The 24,019-nt window shown below is 39.9% G+C and overlaps 1 protein-coding gene and 1 non-coding gene across 6 annotated transcripts in view; both read right to left on the bottom strand.

Annotated features, from left to right (window-relative positions):
* CDKAL1 (CDK5 regulatory subunit associated protein 1 like 1) overlaps positions 1–24,019 on the bottom strand; it is a 649,567-nt gene that overhangs the window by 132,544 nt on the left and 493,004 nt on the right. The window lies entirely within an intron of this gene.
* TRNAQ-UUG lies at positions 21,836–21,907 on the bottom strand. The gene has a single exon. It is a non-coding gene; the product is annotated as a tRNA-Gln (tRNA).

Genomic DNA, 24,019 nt, shown 5'->3' with positions numbered 1-24,019 from the left:
AGGACTCCAATGGGATTCAGTAGTAGGGGCCCTCACAATGTTGTGAGATTTACTAGCAGAAGCTCAATGAGGTTCCCACAGTAAATATCAGAGAAAATCCCCTTGGGCTTCCAGCAGAAGGAGAGGGAAAAGGAACCATTTTGAAATACACCAGTGCACTCTGTTTTTAACAAGGTCTGTCCTCAGGAGAAACTAGCTAATCAAAGCTGAACCTGCTAGGGTATTATTACCAGAGCCTAACTGACCTGGGGAATGGAATGCCCAACTCCAGCCCACCTAGCCATCCTATCCCACCTAAGAGGAGAGAAAAACACCGAGAAGTGCACAGTCCAGAGGCCTAGGCTAACTAAAAGACTGAGATGTAATCATAGGAACGGAGACTATTTCCCCACCTCTCACATCCTGCCACATTCCTAAAGGCAGTTCCTTTTAAGCAGTACATCACATCCGACTATCAATAAAAATCACAAGGTATGCCAAAGGCAAAAAACACCCACAATTTGAAGAGATAGAGCAAAAATCACAACCAGACATGACAGAAATGTTAGAATTATCAAAAAAATTCTGATTAATACGCTAAGGGCTCTAATGGATAAAGCAGACAGCAAGAACAAATGCACAATACAAGCAGAGAGATGGAAATCCTAAGAAAGAGCCAAAAGAAATGTCAGGGATCAAAAACAATGTAACAGAGATGAAGAATGCCTTTATGGGCTTATTAATAGACTGAACATAGCTGAGGAAGGAATCTCTGAGCTAGAGGATGATATATCGCTAGAATCCTCAAAAACTACAAAGCAGAGAACAAAGACTGAAAGAAAAGAGAACAGAATATCCAAAGACTGTGGAATAACTAAAAAAGGTATGACATATGTGGTTATGGAATGACCAGGAGGAGAAGAAAGAGAGAAAAGAAAAGAAGAAATATTTGAAACAAGAATGACTGAGAATTTCCCCAAACTAAGGTCAGACACCAAACCACAAATCCAGGAAGCTCAGTGAACACCAAGCAGCACACATGCCCAGAAAACTACACCTTGGCATATCATTTTCAAATTATAGTAAATCAAAGATAAAGAAAAAAATCCTGAAAGAAGCCAGAGGGGAAAAAACACATTACCTATAGACAGCAAAGGTAAGAGTTACATTTAACTTCTCCGTAGAAACCATGAAGGCAAGGAGAGAGTGGAGTGAAATATTTGAAGTGTTGAGAGAAAACAAAAAATCCACCAACCTAGAACTCTGTACCCTGCAAAATTATCTCTCAAAAATGAAGGAACAATGAAGACTTTTTCAGACAAACTGAGGAAATTTGCTGCCAGTAGACCTGCCTTGCAAGAAATGTTAAAAGGAGTTCTTTAGAGAAAAGGAAAATAATATATGTCAGAAATCTGAATCTACATAAAGAAAGCAAGAGCACTGAGGAAGGAGTAAGTGAAAGTGAAATAATTTTTATTTTTCTTATTCTTAATTGATCTAATAGATAACAGATAAAATAATAATAGCAACAATGTATTTGATTATGTATGCTTAAGTATATGTGAAATACATTACAGCAATGATACAAGGGATGGGAGGAAGGAATTAGGGTTATTTTGTTATTACAAGGTATTCATACTACCTGTGAAGTTTTATCATCCTATGTAAAAGTGGATTTCTTTTACTTGGACTAGCTGTAAATGTATATTGCAAATTCTAGGGCAACCACTAAAATAAGTTGTTCTTTTTGTTTTTGTTTTTTTAAAGTATAAATGATATGCTAAGAAAGGAGAGTTTCAACACACTTATTTTTTCCTGCTCCCTTTCGGGCAGAGAGCCTAAGAAGCGGTTAACGGATTAAGTGGCGAGTCGCAGCAGCGAAGTAAGAATGAGAGAATAAGGAGCCCAGGAAACTCACCAATTGGACAATCAGGTTCTGAATAGCTGACCTGTGTGTCACGCAGGGGCAATGATGGTGCCGTGGGGACTAGGAGACTGTGGCTCTAAATACATTCCAAGAGGCTGGAGTCCAAGTTCCAGGTAATAACGGCTAGGGATCAAGGACTGGTCAGTTACTACACGACACGGAAAGGACACGCATTCCACCTCAGGAACCGTATCCTGAGGCAAGAGGGTGGAAACAGCCAAGAGTTGCAAGATAATAACAAAGACTGAGAATCCGAAGGGTTGTTGGTGAAGAACTAGGAACTGGGAGAATCACAGTGAGGTCTAAGGACTAAGCAAAGCAGTAAGAGACACTGAGGTCGGGGATAAGAAATGAAGCAGTCAGGAAGCCTGCAGAGGTTGAGTGCAGGCCGTGGCCCCCAAGGATGTGGTCTGAGGCTGAGGCAGCTCTGGGATCTTCTGTTACGCTTCCTGCAGGGGCAGGTTCCCCTAGTCAGCGTGTGGGCAATGCGGACCCCATTAAACTCAGTCTGAAATGGGACAGCATTTGGTTGAAGAGGGAAAATAGTACGGTGTACTGGGGAGGTCAGCTTTTGATAAAAGCAGAAAGAAAAGAACTGAGTCTATAGATAGATTATGCCATTTATACTGTAAGAAAGTAGGTCGAGTATAGGAATGCTGAGGCAGAGAAAAAAGACGTAGCTTTGTTGAATCAAAGAAATGGCTAAATGATTAGAGCACACAATGCAAGAAATGTGACAAATGATCAAATTTGAGCTGCAGAAAGAGTTTTGTTACGCTGTTAGAGATGGAGCATGGGAGCAAGGCTAGAGGCTGAAGACTGCGAGAAGAGGGTCCAGTGGTTCTGCAGAAATGACACCATCCCAAAGGCAGCGAGGGGCAAGGGGAGTAGGTGGGATGGGCGTGAGAAAGAGCTAAGAGGCAGGACAGGCGACACTTGGTTAGACAGGAGTACACGACAGGGGAGAGCAGAGGATGACTCCAAGATTTCTGACGCAGACAGCTGAAGGGAGAGAGGTACCCTGCACTGAGATAAGGAATCTAGACTGACAAGCAGGTTTGAGTGGTGAGGTGAGGGGGCAGGGAGTTCAGTTTTGAATATAGTGACATTTGGAGAGCTAATCTGAAAGAAGTTAGACATAAGTGTATGGTGCTAAGAAGAGGTGCTAATTATCAGAAAAATGCAAATCAAAACTACAGTGAGGTGCCACCTCACACTGGTCAGAATGGCCATCATTAAAAAGTCTACACATAACAAATGCTGGAGAGGGTGTGGAGAAAAGGGAACCCTCCTACACTGTTGGTGGGAATGTAAGTGGCTGTTGGTACAGCCACTATGGAGAACAGTATGGAGGTCCTTAAAAACTGAAAACAGAGTTGCCATATGATCCAGCAATTCCACTCCTGGGCATATATCCAGACAAAACTATAATTCAAAAAGATACATGCACCTCTATGTTCACAGCAGCACTATTTACAATAACCAGGACATGGAAACAATCTAAATGTCCATCAACAGATGAATGAATAAGGAAGATGTGGTACATATATACAACGGAATACTACTCAGTCATAAAAAAACCCCAAATAATGCCATTTGCAGCAATACAGATGGACCTAGAGTTTATCATACTAAGTGAAGAAAGTCAGAAAGAGAAAGACAAATACCATATAATCTCACTTATATGTGGAATCTAAAATATGACAAAACAGAACTCATCTACAAAACAGAAACAGAGTCGCAGACATAGAGAACAGACTTGTGGTTGCCAAGGGGGAGGGATGGACTTGAAGTTTGGGATTAGCAGATGCAAACTATTATATGTAGGATGGATAAACAGCAAGGTCCTACTGTACAGCACAGGGAACTATATTCAATATCCTGTGATAAACCATAATGGAAAAGAATATAAAAAAAGAATATGTATATATATGTACTGTATAACTGAATCACTTTGCTGTACAGCAGAAATTAACACAAAATCATAAATCAATTATATTTCAATTTAAAAAAAAGAAGAGAGATTTGGGAGTCATGAGCCTACCGGTGTAATTTAAAGTGGGAGAGGGGATATGACCGCATAGGGAATATAAGGACACAAGGAGATTAAGGTTAAAATCCAAGCAAATAATGCCTCTCTGACTACTGGGCTGGGTATCTGCTTCGGATTTCATATGTAAAATGAAGGAGTTGGATTAGGCCAGTGGTTTTCAACCCTGGTTGCAGGTTAGAATCACTGGGGAGCCTCTAAAGTATATGCATGCTCTGGTCCTAATCCCTAGTGATGCTGATTTAATTGGCACGGTGGGACCTACGCAAGTGTATTATTTAAAAGTTCTTGAGTTTTCCTATGAGCAGCCAAAGTTGGGAACCACTAGCCAAGCTGATCCCTAAGGTCTCTTCCAACTGTTAACGTCTATTCTTCTCTATCAGTTCCACACTGTCTTTCAGCTGCTGCCATCCTGGGCTGTGAATTCTATCAGGCATTCCCATTCTTAATCTCCATATTATGCCTATAGCTTTGCCTTATTTCCTGACTTCTTCCTTTACTTAAAAATGGACTCTATGCAGGAATTCCTCTGGGCCACGTTGAGGCTTTGGCTGCAGAAAACAGGCTGCTCTTACATATTTAGTTCCCTATGTGGTGGGAGCTTTTTAAAAATCAGTGGAAAGCTAATTTAATAAATCTGAACCTTTATTTTGTTATCAACGTAGAAAACATCAGAGGCTTAATTAAAAGCACTTGACGTTATCAGCGCTCAATCACAACCTCACTTTTATATCGTAGGTTTTTGGCTGGTGTCCCTAAGATGATGAGAATCACTCAAGATCACCGAGAAGGAGGAAAAACAAGTCCCTGGAATTTAAACAGTCGACCCCCAAATTTAGAAATCAATTTAAAAAGTCAGTGATGTGAAGTATGTTTGGTGATCAAAAATACCCCAAGATACTCAGGGAAACACACAAACTTCAAAATACCACCTGCTTTTCCTTTGTATGGTACATATATACAATACTTCTGTGTTCTATGAGGAACAACTCTACTGGGAGGATGGTAGGAAAAATAAAAATCAAGCTTTATTTATTTTTTCACCTCTCACTTTCCAGTAAGATCTGCAACATAACGGAAATGGCAATGAACGCTGCTGGCTGGAGTCCTAAATTTCCTTCTCTCCCTCCTGTTACGGCAAATTCAAGGAGAGTTACCATATTCTTTAGTTTCTCCAATCTTCACAGTGCGGGGCCCAGTATAACCTCCATTCTTGGAAGACACTGAAACAGCAGACTTCTGAGAGGGGAAGTTAGAAAATGGGTAAGTGAATTTGTTCACCCGACTGTAATGGTGCTCAAGTAAAATAACCAGGCCAACGTGGAAACGCAGCACTGATTTTAAAGCACAAGCAGTGTCGGCGGGAAACTTTTCCCTGGCCTTACGGTTTCTAAAGTAACCTCAGTGGAATGAAGGTGCAATAATCAGCCTCTCGTTTTCGTAGCGCGGGAGGTGGAGGAGAAGTGGCACCATTTATCCTGGCAGATCCTCAACTAAGCAACAAATGCCGGAAGAAAATGCAAAGAGGGAATTCTGCATTAATGCAGTGGTACCTGATAAAATAAAAGGTAAGTAGCCATATCTCCTTATATCAAGCTCACCCTACTTTCTAAAGAGAACATTTGTTTGCAAGGAAAGGTCATTCTTTGAAAACAAAGGCATGGCTGGCACCTAAGGAAGGAGACTTAACCAGTTTGTGGTGCTAGGTGTTGCCGAAACGAAAAGCCATTACAAGTAGTTGGAAAAGAAACAGCCTTTCACCGTAAAACAAATCCCTGCAAAAAGACGAAGTCAAAGGGGGCTAAGCACCACACACCACACACAACGGTTCCTTTCAAGATCCTCTGTACAGTAACTTCTGGGTGCTCCAAAGTAGCACATGAGAACATGAGTTGCTATGAATATCAATTCAATATCACTTATCTTCACTCTGCCCTTCCAACGAACCACAAAAGAGACTTAACTTGACCTCTTATCTGGATTACTGTAGTAATATTTTCTTTCCTGGACTACCTGAGTCCAATTGTCACCCTCTAAGTCAAGAACTGGCAAAATAGGGTCTGTGGGCCAAATATGACTTGCTGCTTAGTTTTGGGCAGTCTGCAGTTTGTTTCTACATTTTCAAATGGCGGGGAAAAAAAATCCACAGAACAAGAATACTGGTTACCTGTGAAAATTATATGAAATTCAAATTTCCGTAAAGTTTTATTAGCACACGGCCATGCTCATTCATTCACATATTGCGTGTGGCTGCTTCTGTGGACAATGGCAGCCTGGATGGCTCCAACAGAAGCCCTAGGGCCCATAAAGCCAAAAATACTTACTACCTGGCCCTTGACAGAAAGAAGCTGCCAAGCCCTGCTTTAAATCATTGGCATGCAATCCTGACTGCACACTGGAATCACAGGGGGATTTAAAGAATACTGATGTCTGGGTGCCAGCATTAGAGATTCTGATTTAATTGATCTGGGGTGCAGCTTGGGATTTGGAATTTTAAAAATCTTTGCAGGTGAGGCTGACGTGAAGCCAGGGTTTAGAACCAATGCTTAACCCAACTCTGTCCTAAGGCCAGAGTGAGTTTTCTAATGCATGGTTGTCTGCTGTCACTCTCCTCTTTAAAAACCTGCAAGGGCTCCCGTGCTCAGAGAATCAAGTTTCAAGTACTGCATTAGGGCTTTGGCCCACTTTCCCCACTAACACCAAAGACAATGTCTTGTTCCTGGCTGACCCCACATTTTCTTGAGTTCACATCTTGCTAATGCTATTTCCTTGGCCTGGAATGCCTTCCCTACCATCTCCATGTATTAAATTCATTCTGAAAAGCCCAGTTCTAAGATCCTATCCTTCTTGCTGGATCCCCCTCCCTCCCCCAAACAGAAAGAACCTTTTAAATTACGTGCTTCCCCAGTTCGCTTCACCACTCTCCCTGTGTGTCACTGCCTCCTTGGGGCAGAAGCCATGTCCTGGTTGTCTGGGTAGCATCTCTTCCCTCCACAAGGCTTTATTAAAGTGCCTTGCATGTGGGAGCTGTTCAGTAAATGCTGCCACCCTCTTCATCCCACAACATTTTGGTTTAATCTTCACTGAGCCTCCTAGACCCTCAAATGAGCCACCCAAGTCACCTTTTCCCTCCAGGCTCTCTATCTGTGAATACAACACTCAACTTGTATAACCTCAGCTTCCGCATCTTCCTTTGTCCTCATTCTCCCTACAGATTCCTGCTGCCCCCACCTTATATGACTCTAATCACTTGCCCCCTGAGTAATCTGGGTACCTCTGTGGACGGAGGCCACCTCAGCATTCCTTGGTTATTCCTCTGTGAGGAGATAGCTGCTGTTCCGATTCCTCATAAGAGCCTCCCACCAGTTTTTCTGTCTTCATTCTCACCCTCTATATCTAAAATACATTCTCTGAGCTTTAAAAATTAGCTATTAAATCCCTATGTTCACAGCAGCACTATTTATAATAGCCAAGACATGGAAGCAACCTAAATGTCCATCCATAGAGGAATGGATAAAGAAGAGGTGGTACATTTATACAATGGAATACTACTCAGCCATAAAAATTGAAATAATGCCATTTGCAGCAACATGCATGGACCTAGAGTTTATCATACTAAGTGAAGTAAGTCAGAAAGAGAAAGACAAATACCATATGATATCACCTATATGTGGAATCCAAAATATGACACAGGGACTTCCCTGGCAGTCCAGGGGTTAAGAGTCCATGCTTCCAATGCAGGGGGTGCAGGTTCTATCCCTGGCCGGGGAACTAAGATTCCCACATGCCATGTGGCCAAAAACTACTACTACTACTACTAAGTTAATTAATAAATTAATTAAATATGACACAAATGAACTTATCTATGAAACAGACGCACAGACAGAGAACAGATTTGTGGTTGCCAAGGTGGTGGGAAGGGATGGATTGGGAGTGTGGGATTAGCAGATGCAAACTATTATATGTAGAATGGATGGACAACAAGATCCTACTGTACAGCACAGGGAACTATATTCAGTATCCTGTGATAAATCATAATGGAAAAGAATATGAAAAAGAATGTATATATGTGTATAACTGAATCACTTCGCTGTACAGCAGAAATTAACACAAAATTGCAAATCAACTACACTCCAATAAAATAAATTTTTAAAAAACCTTCAGGTTTAATAGTATCACTTATTCATTCATTTGCTGCACTGACTGTGTGCCCATCCTGCTGCAGGGGCCATACTAAGCACCGGTGAAGACAGACAGCAAGTCAGATGAGGCCACGGGACTCAACAGAACTTATAAACTAGCGGGAGAAATAATTACCACACTTAATCACAACCAGGAACACAGTAACCAAATGTTTGCTAAATGAATTGCAAAAATTCTGGGTATTAACATTGGGTGTAACACTGCTTATTAAGTGGCTGTGCTAATGAATGACCTGTTTATGGTTTGTACACAGATTACTAAGTCAAATGCAAATTTATTTTATGTTGGATAGAATTATTTTTATAACTATAAATGGTACTTTAAGATGATAATCGTAAAAACTCCAGAATTTGAAACTTATTTCCACGGTATTCCGCTTTTGAGTCACCTTATATATATGCACAACTTTTTTGTGTTAGCACGTCTGCATTCTCATAAATGCTTGCTCCTTTCTCTGACAAGTTATATACAGGATAGGGGAATGACATCACCAGTATCTTTTGCCAGGTAGAAAAATATTAGGAAAGGACAAAATCAACAGCTGTTAAGTCATGGATTACTCTTACCTTAAAAATAAATAGGTAAATAAAACAACCAATAACAGTTCAAAATATAGTCAGATAACTGATTTGCTATCCATATATTTGATACTAGCTTTTATAACGTACCCCCAAACACCTGATTGTGCAAGAATAAATATTACCTCCCCACCGAGGTCCTCCATCTCCCCCACCCTGTCCCTGTGGTTAATCTGAAGCTAAGCAGTTTGACGAAGGAAAGAAAACTGGGTTTAATCTGATTCCTGTAAAATTTGTTTTCACACAATTTTAGAATTTCTAGACCAATCATACATATAAACATTACCAATGCATGAGAGGTTTCACTGTTATTTCTAAAATTTAAAAAATTCCTTTAACATGTGACAACTATTCTCACCGCAGTATTTTAGAATTACCAGTTACACTGTCAAAACTCTCGAAGTCTGGCTCATCACCACAACCCAGCAAACCGTGGAGGGAACAAATCTGCTGCCATCTATGCGCTACACCGTCTTTATTTTTACCTTCAAAGGTTTACTATGCTATAAACTACTTGAAATTAGGGAGAGGGCAGGGACAAATGGTTTTATTTAACTTTTTTCTACTTATTATTGTTACAACGTCTGATGCCTGTAAACTGTTTTAGTAAGGACAAATCATATAATTGGAAAAAAGTAAAAATAGTAAGTCATATTAGAGATGTAACTATGAGAGAATAATATTTTGCGAGTGGATAAAATAAATGCGGGGTGGGTTTTTCTAATTAGTGTCCTGGAGTCCTATGTCCTTCTGTATTGTCATTAAATACTTTTCTTCCTTTCATTTACAGAGAGATGGTAACATGCTTTTACTAAATCTAACTTTCAATGAGCTTGGAGCCCAACATTGTGAAATACATAGGGTTGTACAGTCTGGATCTGCACAAACTCTATTAACGCTCAGAGCCTCATCCTGGCTTCCAGAAGCTAATCCACATCGCACCCAAGGGGGAAAATGATGAAAAAAGAATGGAGGAAACGAAATTTCTCTGACCCACAGATAAGCGGCTCTACAGTTCTAAAAACTGATCAAAACCAATGCATCTCTTTCATGACCCCAAATAACCTCTGGTATCACCCCATTTGAAGAGAAGCTTGAAAATTGTTCTGTGCCAGTTACTGCTGAATCGCTAGATAAGCCCACAACTCGTTTTTATTATGATTCCACAACTGGGACCTGGAAGGTCACACATGACAATGTAGGTTTGATAACGCTCCTACTTTCTACATCTAATTTAGCACCTACTGTAAAAAAATCACTTCTATCAGCAACTCGACCATCACCGATATCTCTCTCTGCCCCATCACATCAATAATAAGAGTCTAAAATTCATTTCAGGGGTGGCTGGGCTTTTTGACCTATTTTCTCCTCTAGTACTACGTCAAAAATAGACTTATTTTTGTTCCATGTATTAAACATACACATTTTCTTTTTTATCTTTGGCCTTTATGACAGAGAGTCTTTATTTGATAGCCAGAAGACAATTTAATATACAGCTCAATCTTCTCCATTCTCTCATCCTCATGTCACTTCAGAAATCAGTCGATTTTTTTTTTTATGTTGTAGAGCAAGGTTACTAGGCAAACAGCCAGTGGATGAAAGTTTCTGAGGCTGGCTCTAAGCCAAGCAATATTTTCAGCCACTGGCAAGGACGGTGCAGGGTGGGTGGGTGGGCTGTAGAGGCCTAGGAAATTAGAAAAAGAGCAAGACAGGAGGAACATAAAGTGGCTGAGGTTTGCCCTGTGCCCATTCCAACACTTCAGACAGCTCTGGCTAAACATAATTCATGTTACATAATAGCTTTCAAAGAAATTAACCCATGTTCACACAAGCAGGAAAAAATACCCAGAGAGGGTAAGTTTCTGTACCAAATGACAGGCCTGATCATTTTAAGTAATGAGAAAATGGGCAGAACACGATGCTTCTACTAAGTCCAGGATCCCAGACCTCCTTGGAGGCTGTAGGACTGTTATCCCATCAGCCAGGCTCTCTATTCTTAGGAGGCCTCTGCCCACCACCTCAGGGCTCAGAGTAGGCCTTCCTCCTCAGCCTTGGGATAAGGCTCTCGTGTCCCTGTCAATTTCTCATCTCTTGCCTCTCTTTCTTTCTTCTCTCCAAAGAGGAAGAGCTAAGAAGTGAGAAGACCCTGACATTCACTTATTGTGACTATTGTGTGCTTTCTGCTTTTTCACTGGGAGATGATCCTAAGGTGAAAAAAAAAAAGCCTGTAGGTTTAAACATACATGAATGTTTACAATGCAAAAGGACAAGAATATCTTAGAAAAAGCTCAATGAGCTACCTATGATGATTTTAAAGGATTTATGCTTAACGTAACTTTAATCAATGTCAAAGTCCAAACCCCTTTTTTGACATTTATATAGTGCTTTATATTTTCAGAGTGTTCATAACTATAGTTCAATGATAAGCATTCATCCATCCACTCAAAGATTTACTGAACACTCCATGCATTTTAACAGCAATTAGCCGCCTTCCCTTCATCCTGTGACTGGATATACTGGCTTCCTCTATCACCAAGAGCAAATGACCATAAACTTCATTGTTTTTAAAAAAAATTCCAGAGCAATGTCGGAAGTTCTTTATGAACATATTAGTTGTAGAGGGATGCTATATGTTCTTCGTAGTTCTTTTTCTCTTCCAGTGCCAGCATCTTCCTAACTCTTTATACTCACGTGCACCTCAACAAGTTTCTAGGTTGGAGAGTTCACCTTGATGTAACCTCTTTTTTGTGTATGTTGTTTGGTTCTAGCAACTCTCTTAATCCTAACCTCCCCGAGACATTTGCTTATCTTTTCAGTTGTTTTCCAAAATCACTTACACACACATACATCTAAAAGAGTCAACCTCAACAGTTTCCCAGCTGCCCTTTCCTATTTTTGCTTCCTTAGAAGTAACTACTTTTCAACTCTTTTAAGTTTATCCTTTCTTTTATCATATTGCTAAATAACATATCTTTATTGCTATTGTTAATTTTTTAGTATTAAATACTATGTATTGATTTCTCACTATGGAAGATGAGCTTTCATACCTTCCCCTGCCCACCCCATTTACTTGTACATTTCCCACCCCCACTTCCTGATATGATGACATCACACACATGCCATTTAGAATTCAGCTATGTAACAACTATGATTATATTTCCTTTCATGTATATTTTGTTTTCTCTGGAGTTTTAAAGAAAAGGTCACTTTTCTCATTTGCTTAATTTTCTATGCGCTTATTGCTAATTCAATCCCCAATTCTCTTCCACTTATCTAAGTCACTCTTCAAGAAGGTCATTCACACTATCCTTTTCATACTCTATCCTTTTCGTCTTCTTCCAAGTCTTTCCCTCAGACTAAATATTTAGTCCGGTTTCTCTCCAGCTCTGATTCATGGCTCTCTCATTTACCATTGTCCTGGAGATTTTGCTTGCCTCTCATCTGTGTTGAGTTGTCTGTTCCTTTATCTTATATCTTTTCTCAGCATACTCTTGTTTTGATGATGCCCCCAAATTCTCTAAAAGCCTCCTGAAAAAGTGCTATCTTGGAACCTGATAGATGCTTTGGTGAGATATTAAATTCTAGGATGGGAAACATTTTTCTTCAGAATTGAGAAGGCATCATTCATTTGTTTTCTGGGTGCCACTAAGAAGTCTGAAGCCATTCTGATTCCGGATCCTTTGAATTTGACTTGGATTTTCTCTCTTGTCTTAGTCTATTTTTCATACATACTGCTGGGCTCAGGGTGATGGCTTTCTGTCTGGCAATTCATGTCCTACAGTCATAGGAAATATCCTTGACTTATTTCATTGACAATTCCTTCCTTCTCTGTCCACTTTATTTGGAATTCCTATTATTTGAATGTTGGACCCTTCTGGATTGGTCCTCTAATTTTCCTTTTATTCCCCTACTATTTTCTATCTTGTTTCCTTTTGTTCTGCTTTCTGGAGGTTTCTTCTACTTTATCTTCTAATTCTACTGAATTTTTCATTTTGCTACCATGCTTTTAATTTCTAAAAATATTTCTTGCTCTCTAAATCTTTATTTTTGGCATCCTGATCTTGTTTTAGGAATATAATACCTTCTCTCATTTCTCTGAGAATAGCAAGGATTTTTAAAAAAGTTTTATTCTCCCTGCATAGTCCTGTGTCTTTTTTTTTTTTTTTTTTTCTTTCTCTCATCCCACTTCTGTTTGTTTGCTTTGGCCCTATTCTTCATGTCAGTTAATGGCTTTCCTCAGCTGTCTGGTAATCTATGATTGCCTATTCAAGTTTAAGGGTAAAGTACTATAATGAACTGAACTGTGTCTCTCCCCAAATTCATACGACAAAGCCCTAACTCTCAATGTGACAGCATTTGGAGCTAGGACCTTTAAGGAAGTAATTAAGGGTAACAAGGTCATAAGAACAGGACCTTAATCCAATAGGACTATAAGAAGAAGAGATAGAAAACCCTCTCTCTGCGCACTCAGAGGGAAAAGAACATGTTGGGACCCAGTGAGAAGGTGGCCGTCTACAAGCCAGGGAGAGAGGTCTTACCAGAAACCAACCCTGCCAGCACCTTGATCTTGGATTTCCAGACTCCAGAACCGTGAGAAATAAATTTCTGTTGTTTAAAGCCACGCTGTCTGTGGAATTTAGTATGACAGTCCTAGGAGACTGATACAGGGACTAAAAAGCTGACTGAAACTTCTGAGCCTATGCCCGGGCTTGTCAATGTCTTACTATAGGATGATCTGGCTAGACTGTTTAATTCTGGAACTTCTGATGTCAACATCTTTTAAGTCTTGGACTGGTCAGGTTTCCCAAAGAAACTCTTCCAAACTCTTGCTGGGAAGGTAGAGGCAGGTATGACTGCCGGCATTCTACCTGCTAAATGAACAAAGAGACATGTGATGTCCATATGCTGACAGAATCTTCTTTACCCTCAACTGTGCCCCGTGGCCACCAGTCCAGAGACCTTGCATCTCCCTGTGATGGTTAATTTTATGTGTCAACTTGACTAGGCCATGGGGTGCCCTGACATTTGGCTAACATTATTCTGGGTGTGTCTGTAGGGTTTTCTGGATGAGACTGACATTTGAATTGGTAGACTGAGTAAGGCAGATTTGCTCCCTTTAATGTGGGTGAGCTTTATCCAATCACTTGAAGACCAAACAGAACAAAAAGCCTAAGTAAGGGGGAACTCCTCCTGCCTGACTGGATGGGCTGGGACATTGACTGGATGGGCTAGGACATTGACTGGATGGGCTGGGACATTGACTGGATGGGCTGGGGCATTGACTGGATGGGCTGGGACATTGACTGGATGGGCTGGGACATTGGTCTTTCCTAGCCTCTGGACTTGAACTTTAACATCGGTTCCTTCTGGGTCTTGAATCCGTCAGCTTTAGGATTAGAACTTATACCACTGGCCCTCTTGGTTCTCAAGCCTTTGGACTTGAACTGGAACTACTTATCGGCCCCCTGGGTCTCCAGCATGCGGGCTGCCAATCTTGGGACTTCTCAGCCTCCATATATATATATGTGTGTGTGTGTGTGTGTGTCTACATACACATCCTGCTGGCTTTCTTTCTCTAAAGAACTCTAACACATATCTCCTTCAGAGAATAAGCCTCCCGACTTCTGTCAGGGTAGGTGAAGGGGTGTTACCTGGAAGCCTTAGTTGGGGAGGAAATAGAGAAATCTCACTGCTTCTTAAATTGTTGTCAAACAATCTTCTTCATTTTAGTCATCTCCCTTCCTGCCTCATTCTCCCTTCCAGAGGTGCCAGCCAATTCTTGGGCCACTTAAGAATTCTGTGGGGCTTCACTGGTGGTCCAGTGGTTAAGACAACGCGCTTCCACTGCAGGGGGCACAGGTTCGATCCCTGGTTGGGGAAGTTCCGCATGCCGTGAGGTGCGGCCAAAAAAAAAAAAAAAAAAGAATTCTGTGGTATGCATTAAGTTGATTATCAGTTTGGATTTGGGCTTTTCCTCCCCACCAGGTAGGTATTTAGGTTTCCCTGGGGTGGCGAGGTTAGTTGTCAACTGTCTATCTCCTTGTCACAGCAACTTTGCTGTTGCTTCTTCTGTTTTCTTTATCCTTGTGGGGTAATAACGCCTAAAATAAAAATCTCTGCGCTGTAGTTTTAGTAGGATTTGGGACAGTATGAAATTATATCTGTCTTGAACTTTCTTTTCAAACTTGAAGCCAAACTTATCCTTTGAAAAATTTTTAGTACTCTTAAAAAAAACACCCTTAAACCACTTAGTGTACACATATACACGTAACTTATAAACTTCTTTTACAAAAGAAGCAATGTAAAAAACATAGTAAATGATAATCTAACATTAGAATCCACTGTATAAAAGTGAAGAAGTTTTAGATAATGCTAGAAATTTTTTTTTACGTTTTTCTTGTTTATTTTTATTGTGTTTTTAATGGAGAAATACATCAGCTGTTTTCAAAATAGTGCTTGAAAAATACAAGGAGTACAGATACTATAAAACAAAGCAAACTCCAGTCGTGAGATACTACACATACCATATGAAAAACATAGGCTGATATTCAGGTAATGAAAACTAGAATTAAAAATCTCCAACTCTCCAGCTTGGTAAAACAAGTACAGTTACACGAAACATTTAACAAACTAATTTTTCCCCAGTGTGTGAACAAAATGGCAAGACTAAATTTGTGCCTGGCAATTTCAGTGACACAATAGTTATTCGAAATACACACGTTCTGTACACACTTCACCTGATTTGTATGTATTCTGTTTGTGTATCTTTTCTTTTTTTAATGAATTTATTTAATTAATTAATTTATTTTTGGCTGTGTTGGGTCCTTATTGCTGTGCGCGGGCTTTCTCTAGTTGCGGTGAGCAGGGGCTACTCTTTGTTGTGGTGCACGGGCTTCTCATTACAGTGGCTTCTCTTGTTGTGGAGCATGGGCTCTACGTGCGCAGGCTCAGTAGTTGTGGCACGCGGGCTCAAGAGTGCAGGCTCAGTAGTTGTGGCTCATGGGCTTAGTTGCTCCATAACATGTGGGATCTTCCTGGAGAAGGGATCAAACCCATGCCCCCTGCATTGGCAGGCGGATTCTTAACCACTGTGCCACCAGGGAAGCCCCTGTTTATGTTTCTTTAATATATACACTAGTAGTATTCTTTTGTTCTAGAGGCTGTGCATGAATAAATAAATGCCATAATGCATAAGGTCAGTCTCTACTGGCAAAGGGCATTTGAAAATTGCATGCTACAGCTCTTTGTTGTTCCAAACACAACAGATTCTGTGTTCTCTGAAGATTGTGCTCAAAGAGAGAAGAAACTGTGTGTTCTGGTTATGAAAAAACAATCAAAGGTGTTACAGTTGTGCTTATTACCCTTTTGGTCTAGCTGGCACTTACAGACAGTCTTAACCTATACTCTTAATATACATACCATTCCTTGTAGGACAGCCATAAAGGTAAGATGAAATGTCAATAAAATGCTTGGTACAGCGTCTGCATATAGTAATCACTCAATAAATGATAGCTCCTATTATCGGCTTGCAAACTTCTTAATGAGTCTTGCAATTAATGTAACTGGGACAGTTCAATCATATCACTTGTATTTATTATCTTATCACAAGCTAAAGTGTAACAAATGTCTGTGTAGCTATAGTTACAAATATATGAGACCCTCATAAATTTTCTTCATAAATGACTAGATATATATCTCCATAAAGTCAAAGAATGATGATGACTTTCACACTGGCACAGTGTACAACAACATTGGAAAACAATGTTAGCTACTGTTTTCTAACCATTACTTCAATTCACGTAGAAATTTCAATTTCAGCTGGTTGTATCTATGTTCAAAAGCAAAGAATTCCAGTATTCTCAAATCTTACTTTACAGAATTAGTATTAGGCTTCTCCTGCTTCACATCCCTTACCCTGGCTTATCAAGTTTGACATGATCTGACCCTTGTCCACCTCACCTACTTCATTTCCTACAAGTTTCTGCCTCACCACGATACTTCAGCCACATCGCTCTCCTCTTTGTTTCCCACGCCATCCCTTTCAAAGGCTATTGGGTGAGATATTCCCTCTGCCTACAATCTTCTTTCCTAGAATCTTGACAAGGCTGACTGCCTATTCTGATCTGAATTCATTTATCACTTCCACAGAGGCGATAACTTTGTGGCCTTTGGATCACAAAGGATCCATTCAGCCATTACTGATTCTATTAATCTATTTTAATTTGCTACATACTCTCTGGTATTTTGCCAACTTTTGTTTGCTGTTCTCCTCCCTGTGCACCGTGAGAGGAGCATCCTGGCCACATTGTGCATCACTGCAGTGTCAGGCACATAGGAACCTAATACATACAGTGCTGAATGAATTGAGAGAAAAAGATCATAAAGGCAGTCCTCGTGATTACAAGTTAGGGCTGGCAAAAACCTTCAATCCCACACTTAAAAAATATTGGAGACTCTGTGACCACCTAGAGGGGTGGGATAAGGGAGGGTGGGAGGGAGGGAGACACAAGAGGGAAGAGATATGGGGATATATGTATAGCTGATTCACTTTGTTATAAAGCAGAAACTAACACAATTATAAAGTATAAAGCAATTATACTCCAAAAAAGATGTTAAAAATATATATATGGGAGAGTATTAAGTTTTAAGTCCTTATGTCTGGTTACTTGGGTCCCTTATATCAGACCTGAGTGCTTGACATGGGGTCTACCACGGAAGACTGGGCCTGAAAGCACAGTTTTTAAGGCACGGGAATGTTATCTTTTCTAAAAATCAGAAAACAGAAGTTTATTTATTTATTTATTTATTTATAGTTTATTTTTGCGGTACACGGGCCTCTCACTGTTGTGGCCTCTCCCGTTGCGGAGCACAGGCTCCAGACGCACAGGCTCAGCGGCCATGGCTCAGGGGCCCAGCCGCTCCGCGGCATGTGGGATCTTCCTGGACCAGGGCACGAACCCGCGTCCCCTGCATCGGCAGGCGGGCTCTCAAACACTGTGCCACCAGGGAAGCCCCAGAAGTTTATTTTTAAATAATATTTTTGTTTAATCTTTTAAACTGTTCACTTTCCAGGCCTTCAAGATTAAAAGATTACTAAGCATTGATAATTTTAACAATTAAACAGGTGTTAAAAACAAGGCAACAGGCCCAAAATGGAGTAGTCTGTGCTAAGTCTCATGTCAGCAAACCAAGACTTATTTATAGTTTCAGCTCTTCCAGAAATGGAATATTGAACCAGTGAATCAGAAATCACCTGATCAGAATTAGTGAGGTCATCTGCCTGATAGGCCCCTGCCACCCGTTGTAAGGAAAGTAACCTTGCAATAACCAATCTGCTTTTTTGCCCAGTAAAACTTCCTTGTCCTGCTCTCTTCTGCCTATTAAAGTCCTTCATATTGTAAGCTCCTCAGACCACCTCTCAATCTGCTAGACTGGATGCTGCCCAATTCATGAATTACTGAATAAAGCCAACAAGATACTTAAATTTTACTCAGCTGAATTTTTTTAAACACAGGTTATTAAAAAAAGTACCTATATTAAAATGTTTTCTTAAACTGAGATATTAACAGATGATTGGTTCTTCACCTTTTGTGGAATAGGATCCCTTTAAGAATCTAATGGGGACTTCCCTGGTGGCGCAGTGGTTAAGAATCCGCCTGCCAATGCAAGGGACACAGGTTCGATCCCTGGTCCGGGATGATCCCACATGCCGCGGAGCAACTAAGCCCATGCGCCACAACTACTGAGCCTGCATTCTACAGCTCATGAGCCACAATTCTGAGCCCGCAAGCCACAAATACTGAAGCCCGTGTGCCTAGAGCCCGTGCTCCGCTACAAGAGAAGCCACAGCAGTGAGAAGCCTGCACACCGCAACAAAGAGTAGCCCCCGCTCTCCACAACTAGAGAAAGCCCGCACCCAGCAACGAAGACCCGACACAGCCAAAAATAAATAAATAAAATAAAATTATTAAAAAGAAAAAGAATCTAACGAAAACCAATGAATTCCTCCTCCAGGGAAAAAAAAATACTTATAGACTCTTCCACTGCTCCACACAACTTCAGCTGGTTTCCAGACCCTCTGAAGCCTATGATGGACTAACCCAGGCCAAGAAACGCCAGCACAACTTCAGATTCTTTTAGAATCTCCTCAAGGTACGGGAATTTTAGAACATTCATCTCACCACCTACTGACCTCATAAAGAAGGCCAGTTTATCCTTTTCTTGTTTCATTATTTTAAAAAATCAAGGAAAGTTAATGCTATAATTTTAATTTCCAGAAGCACAATATATTGTAAGATTGCATAGTGTGTAATTCAGGATCCACAATGTAGAAGCTATTATTTAACATGCTTTATATCATTAATTTTCAAGACTCTTAGTAACACAGATTCAGTTGCCCCCCAAAAAAACAGTATTGGAGAGCCTAACATTAATGACAGAAATTAGTAAATGATGAAGGTATATAGTTCCGAACTTTTAAACAAGTTATATTCTATAACTGTGTTTTTAAGTTGTTTGTTTGGAATCGGGCAGTACTTTTTTCATTATAAGTGATGATTACATTCTGATAGAACTCCCATACCTCCCCAAACCCAAAACAACAACAACAAAAAACATCTAACCAATTATTTAACCTGTAGATCATGTGCGTTGTTTCAATTACATTTAAATGTTATTTATAAGCTGCTTCTATGAATTCTTTTCCAGTTTCAGGTCATATTGTACAAATCTTATAATGGTCTCTTTTTCGTTCTGTCTCAGATCTCTGTAAGCCCAGATTCTAGAAGTGCTGTACTATCTTTGTTCTTGACCTGTTTTTCTCTGCTAGGTTTTATATGAAGCATGTTCACTAACCAGATGTTCAAGTATGTTTTTCTCATGAATGAACCTGTTTATCAAAGTTAGTGTCTTTATGCAGCTTCTTCAGCAATTATGTGGTCAGTCTACATTTAATCTTTCATTCCATTCAACAATCATTCATTGTTGGTGCCTGCCATCTATGAGGGAATGTCCTACTGTGGACAGGAAGTAAACTGAGACAGCAGTAAGCCATTCAGGTGACACAAATCACTGTGCACACTGGTCCTTATTATGGATGGCTTTAGGATATTTATATACTCCAAAAACATTGACCTTTTTGGGAAAACTGGCTTTTTTCTGGGAAGAATGCATATGTATATACATATATGCATGTATGTATGTGTAGTAAATATTATATATATGTGTATATATATGTGTGTGTGTGTGTGTGTGTGTATCATCAGATTCTCAAAAAATGTTAAAAACCACTGACCTAGAATTAGAGATAGATAAAATCTCCTATAAACTACTCAGTTGGTGTCCATGGAAGCCAATATTCTTGACATGTTTGATGTTCTGAGAGGGCCAGCTGAGCACCAGATGGGAGGGGGTGGAAGACAGTAACACAGGGAGTGGTGTCCTATCCTGCTCACGCCACTGGGCAAATCAAAAGACAGGAAGTGAAGCAGGCGCTCCCTCTTTAAGAGGCAGTTCAAAGCAGATCCTTTGGGAGTCTGAAGGCTCATTCCAGGTGGCTTCTCACAGCTTTAGTTATAACCCACATACAGTCCCTCTCCCTTGGAAGAGTTCTAATAAAGAACCGTTTTCCCCATCTCATCCTATTTCCAATGATGTTTGGCATCACTTGCTCAATCTTTGATAGACTGAGCACATAAATTGCCCACAGTTTCATGCTGTTTATGCTACTCATTGTTTTGTTAGGCTTAAGTGCTGAAGAGAAAGAATCCACAAGACCTATGGAAGGATAAGTGGACAGATATGGTCAAGTTAAGTAACACCTTACTAGTTCATAAGCAAGAGAGTCAGTAGGTCACAGAGATTCAGGACACCATCCTAATCAGTGATAGACACATAAATCTTTCCTGAAAAATATTTGTTTAGGACAACGACATCTAGATCTAGTAAGATAGTTAAGAATTAAAAATGAGAGACTATGGTATTTTTTAACCTTTGTAAACTTCCTCCAAGTTTTCATTCTGTTTTTCTGTTTTCAACAGACATCAGCAAAAAAGTCAAAGTGAAAAAGGAGTTTGGGCATAGCGACGAAGGGTTTAAACCCTGGGTCTTACCTGAAGCTGGTCTGGGGGTGAAAGAAAACATGGCAACTGTTGGGAAGGCAAAGGGAGGTGCCTGGGATTCAATGCCAGATTCTGACCCTGAACACTTACAGACACGCCTTACGATAGCTAGAGCAGCACTGCGGTCTGCCTATGGCCGCTGCCCATTGACCCATTTGGGCCCTATTATCTATTCCATGGGTGAAACACTGGGTAAATAATTTTACCATGTGAAGCCTCAGAGCACAGATTCCTACATCTTCAAGGTTGTCACGCTGGTTAAGGCATTTTGCCTTTAAATGAGTAAAAATTTGGCTCTAAAATTCTATACATTTAAAATAGAAATTGAGAATTCTGTATTTTAATTAAGTCAGAGCTTTATTTTAGGCACTGCTTTTCTTTCTCCCTTGCCACTATAATTTATTACTGATAGCATGGCTAGGAAGCAGAGTACAGAGCCAGAATGCCTGGTGTTAAATCCTAACTCCACCACTATCTGTGTGACTTTGAGTGAGTTACTTATACCCTTTGTGCCTCAGTTTCCTCAAATGTAAAATGGGGTAAGAACAGTCGCTACCCAGGGTTGTTGTGAAGATTAAATGCATCCATACACATAAAGCATCAAAAATGTGCTTGGTACATGGTGAACATTATACAAGGTGTAAGCTGCCAGCATCCTCTAGCTTACAAGCCATAGAGATTCTTCCTGTAAAGTCTCTCTCGTTCATTCTTTTCTGTCTACTCCTAAATTCACCACCAACACTTAGACCTCTGTCACCTCATGGCAACACTATTTCCTTACACTCTCAATTCCTGCCTGCAGCCTTTCTCCACTTGGATGCATCCTGCATATTCTTCCTAATTTCATCTTCCTACAATATTGCTGAAATTGCATCACTCCTCTGCTCAAAAACATCCAAACAGCAGATGTTGCCTACTAACTACAGATGATGTACTTCTTTTTTTTCCTGGCCACTCTGTGCAGCTTGCAGGATCTAAGTTCCCCAACCAGGGATCGAACCTGGGCCATGGCAGTCAAAGTGCCAAGTCCTACCCACTGGACCGCCAGGGAAGTCCCAGATGATGTACTTCTGCTGGCTCAGCTTGTGACTGTTATCTAGGTTCCCAGGGGCTAAGGTTGTGAGTCTAGGTGTGATTACAGAGTCAGAATTCCCTTGACTGGCCCCAATCCATCTTCTAAAAGGTCCTTCTCATGATTTACTATAACCCTGCATTTTAGAAGAACTAAACTCATCTAACTCATCATTTTCTAGAAACATCTTGTCCCTTACTTCTAATATCTTTCATATAGCAAAAACCTCAGCTTAAAAGTTTCTGACAGTGACCTTGATCACCACACTCACAAGCCTCTAAGTGTTAACAGCCTTTTGTATCACTCTTACAGCAGTGAAGACACACTGCCCTGTAGTACTGCCATTTACACCATCTTTCTCTTCTTTCTGGATTATGCTATTTCAGAATAAGGAATGCCTAGGAATCATCTTGATACCTCATGTAGCACCCAGCCCAGTTCCTGCCATATAGAAGCTTATCTGATACCAGATAGATTAAGTAATGTTATCCTACCTGTAGCTTTAACTATAATTTTTAAAATAGCAGATCTGATTGCCAAAGTGATCGAGAGACTTAAATTACTCCCCAGAGCCATGTTTTTGGTCATCATGGGGACTATGCCTGCTGTGGTTACATCACACTTATGAGAGGTGCCGGCAGAAAGCCTTCTTTCAACTTCCAATCTGTCCCTGTTAACTCTGGCTGCTAACAGAAGATAAATCAAATTAAACTACTTCACAGTGGTCTTTAGGTTCTCTAATGGAATAGGATTTCAGGTACCTGACAAATTATCCATTTGTATAACCTTTCTAGACCTCTGAAGAACTCACTGATTTTCATTTTAATAGCATAAGATGAACCAAAAGGGCTGCTCCCTGGGGGTCTTGGGGCTCCTGGGCTCTCTAAGATTTAATATCAAATTAGTTGGGAAGAGATCCATCAATTACTGGATCTTGGCATTAACTCTGTAATGTCCCCAGTGATTTCAATCATATGTTTCTGGGCTTGATTCCAAGTAGAATCAAGCATAACTTAATCTCACCAACTGGAATTTACATATAGGATTCTTCCTCCACATTTGTTTGTCCTAAAATAACAAGTTCAAATCACCCAGAAAGTAGTTTGAGAGGACACTTTTTGACTTCACAGATAACGAAGGTCCAGAGGAAAGACAGTAAAGGAATACAAGGTACATGGCAAGTATTTGACTCCCACGGTATGACTTTGACACTTGAGTAACATCCCGATAGAGTGGTGAATCTCATAGCATTTCAGGAGAAATATGTCACTCATGACCTGTGAATTCCCCCTAAGCGTTAAAGATATTTCACCCATGAATTTCCCTAGCTCCTCTTGATCCACACAAGTTTTTGATCTGCACAGTTTTTGAGAATGAAAGTTCTACATGTACTTAATTGCTGTGTAAATATACAGGCACTTCAATGAAACAAATTTTCTGCCTTTCCAATTTTAGTTTCCCCTCTCTGTCACTGCACACTCAATTTAAAGTGTCTTGTTTAAGGACCTACTGTATAGCACAGGGAACTCTATACTCAATATTAAGTAACAACCTAAATGGGAAAAGAATTTGAAAAAGAACAGATACACATATAACTGAATCACTTTGCAGTACACCTGAAACTAACACAACATTGTTAATCAACGATACTCCAATAAAAAATAAAAAGTTTAAAAAAATTTAAAAAAGTGTCTTGTTTGGGGGGAGGGATAAATTAGTAATTTGGGATTAACAAACACATACTACCGTACATAAAATACACGAATAACAAAAATTTACTGTATAGCACAGGGAACTGTATTCAATATCTTGTGATAACCTATAATGGAAAATAATCTGAGAAAGAATACACACACATACACATAAAATTGAATCACTTCATTGTACACCTAAAACATTATAAATCAACTATACTTCAATAAAAAAAAGGGAAAAAATAAAGTATCTTGTTTAAAACTATTGTAGCCTAAGGATTAAAAACTGATAGAAAAAAATCGAAAGATTTAGAATAGATTTAAACTAAGAAATGAAAAATCTTTTATTTTTTTAGAAATATTTCCCAATTTCCCAATAATTAATTAATTAATTAAT

The sequence above is a fragment of the Monodon monoceros genome, unplaced genomic scaffold (genome assembly GCF_005190385.1).
Source record: "Monodon monoceros isolate NGI ecotype Baffin Bay Population unplaced genomic scaffold, NGI_Narwhal_1 Super_Scaffold_3, whole genome shotgun sequence".
NCBI classification, from domain to species: domain Eukaryota; kingdom Metazoa; phylum Chordata; class Mammalia; order Artiodactyla; family Monodontidae; genus Monodon; species Monodon monoceros.
This window is presented reverse-complemented; position numbering and strand designations above follow the sequence as displayed.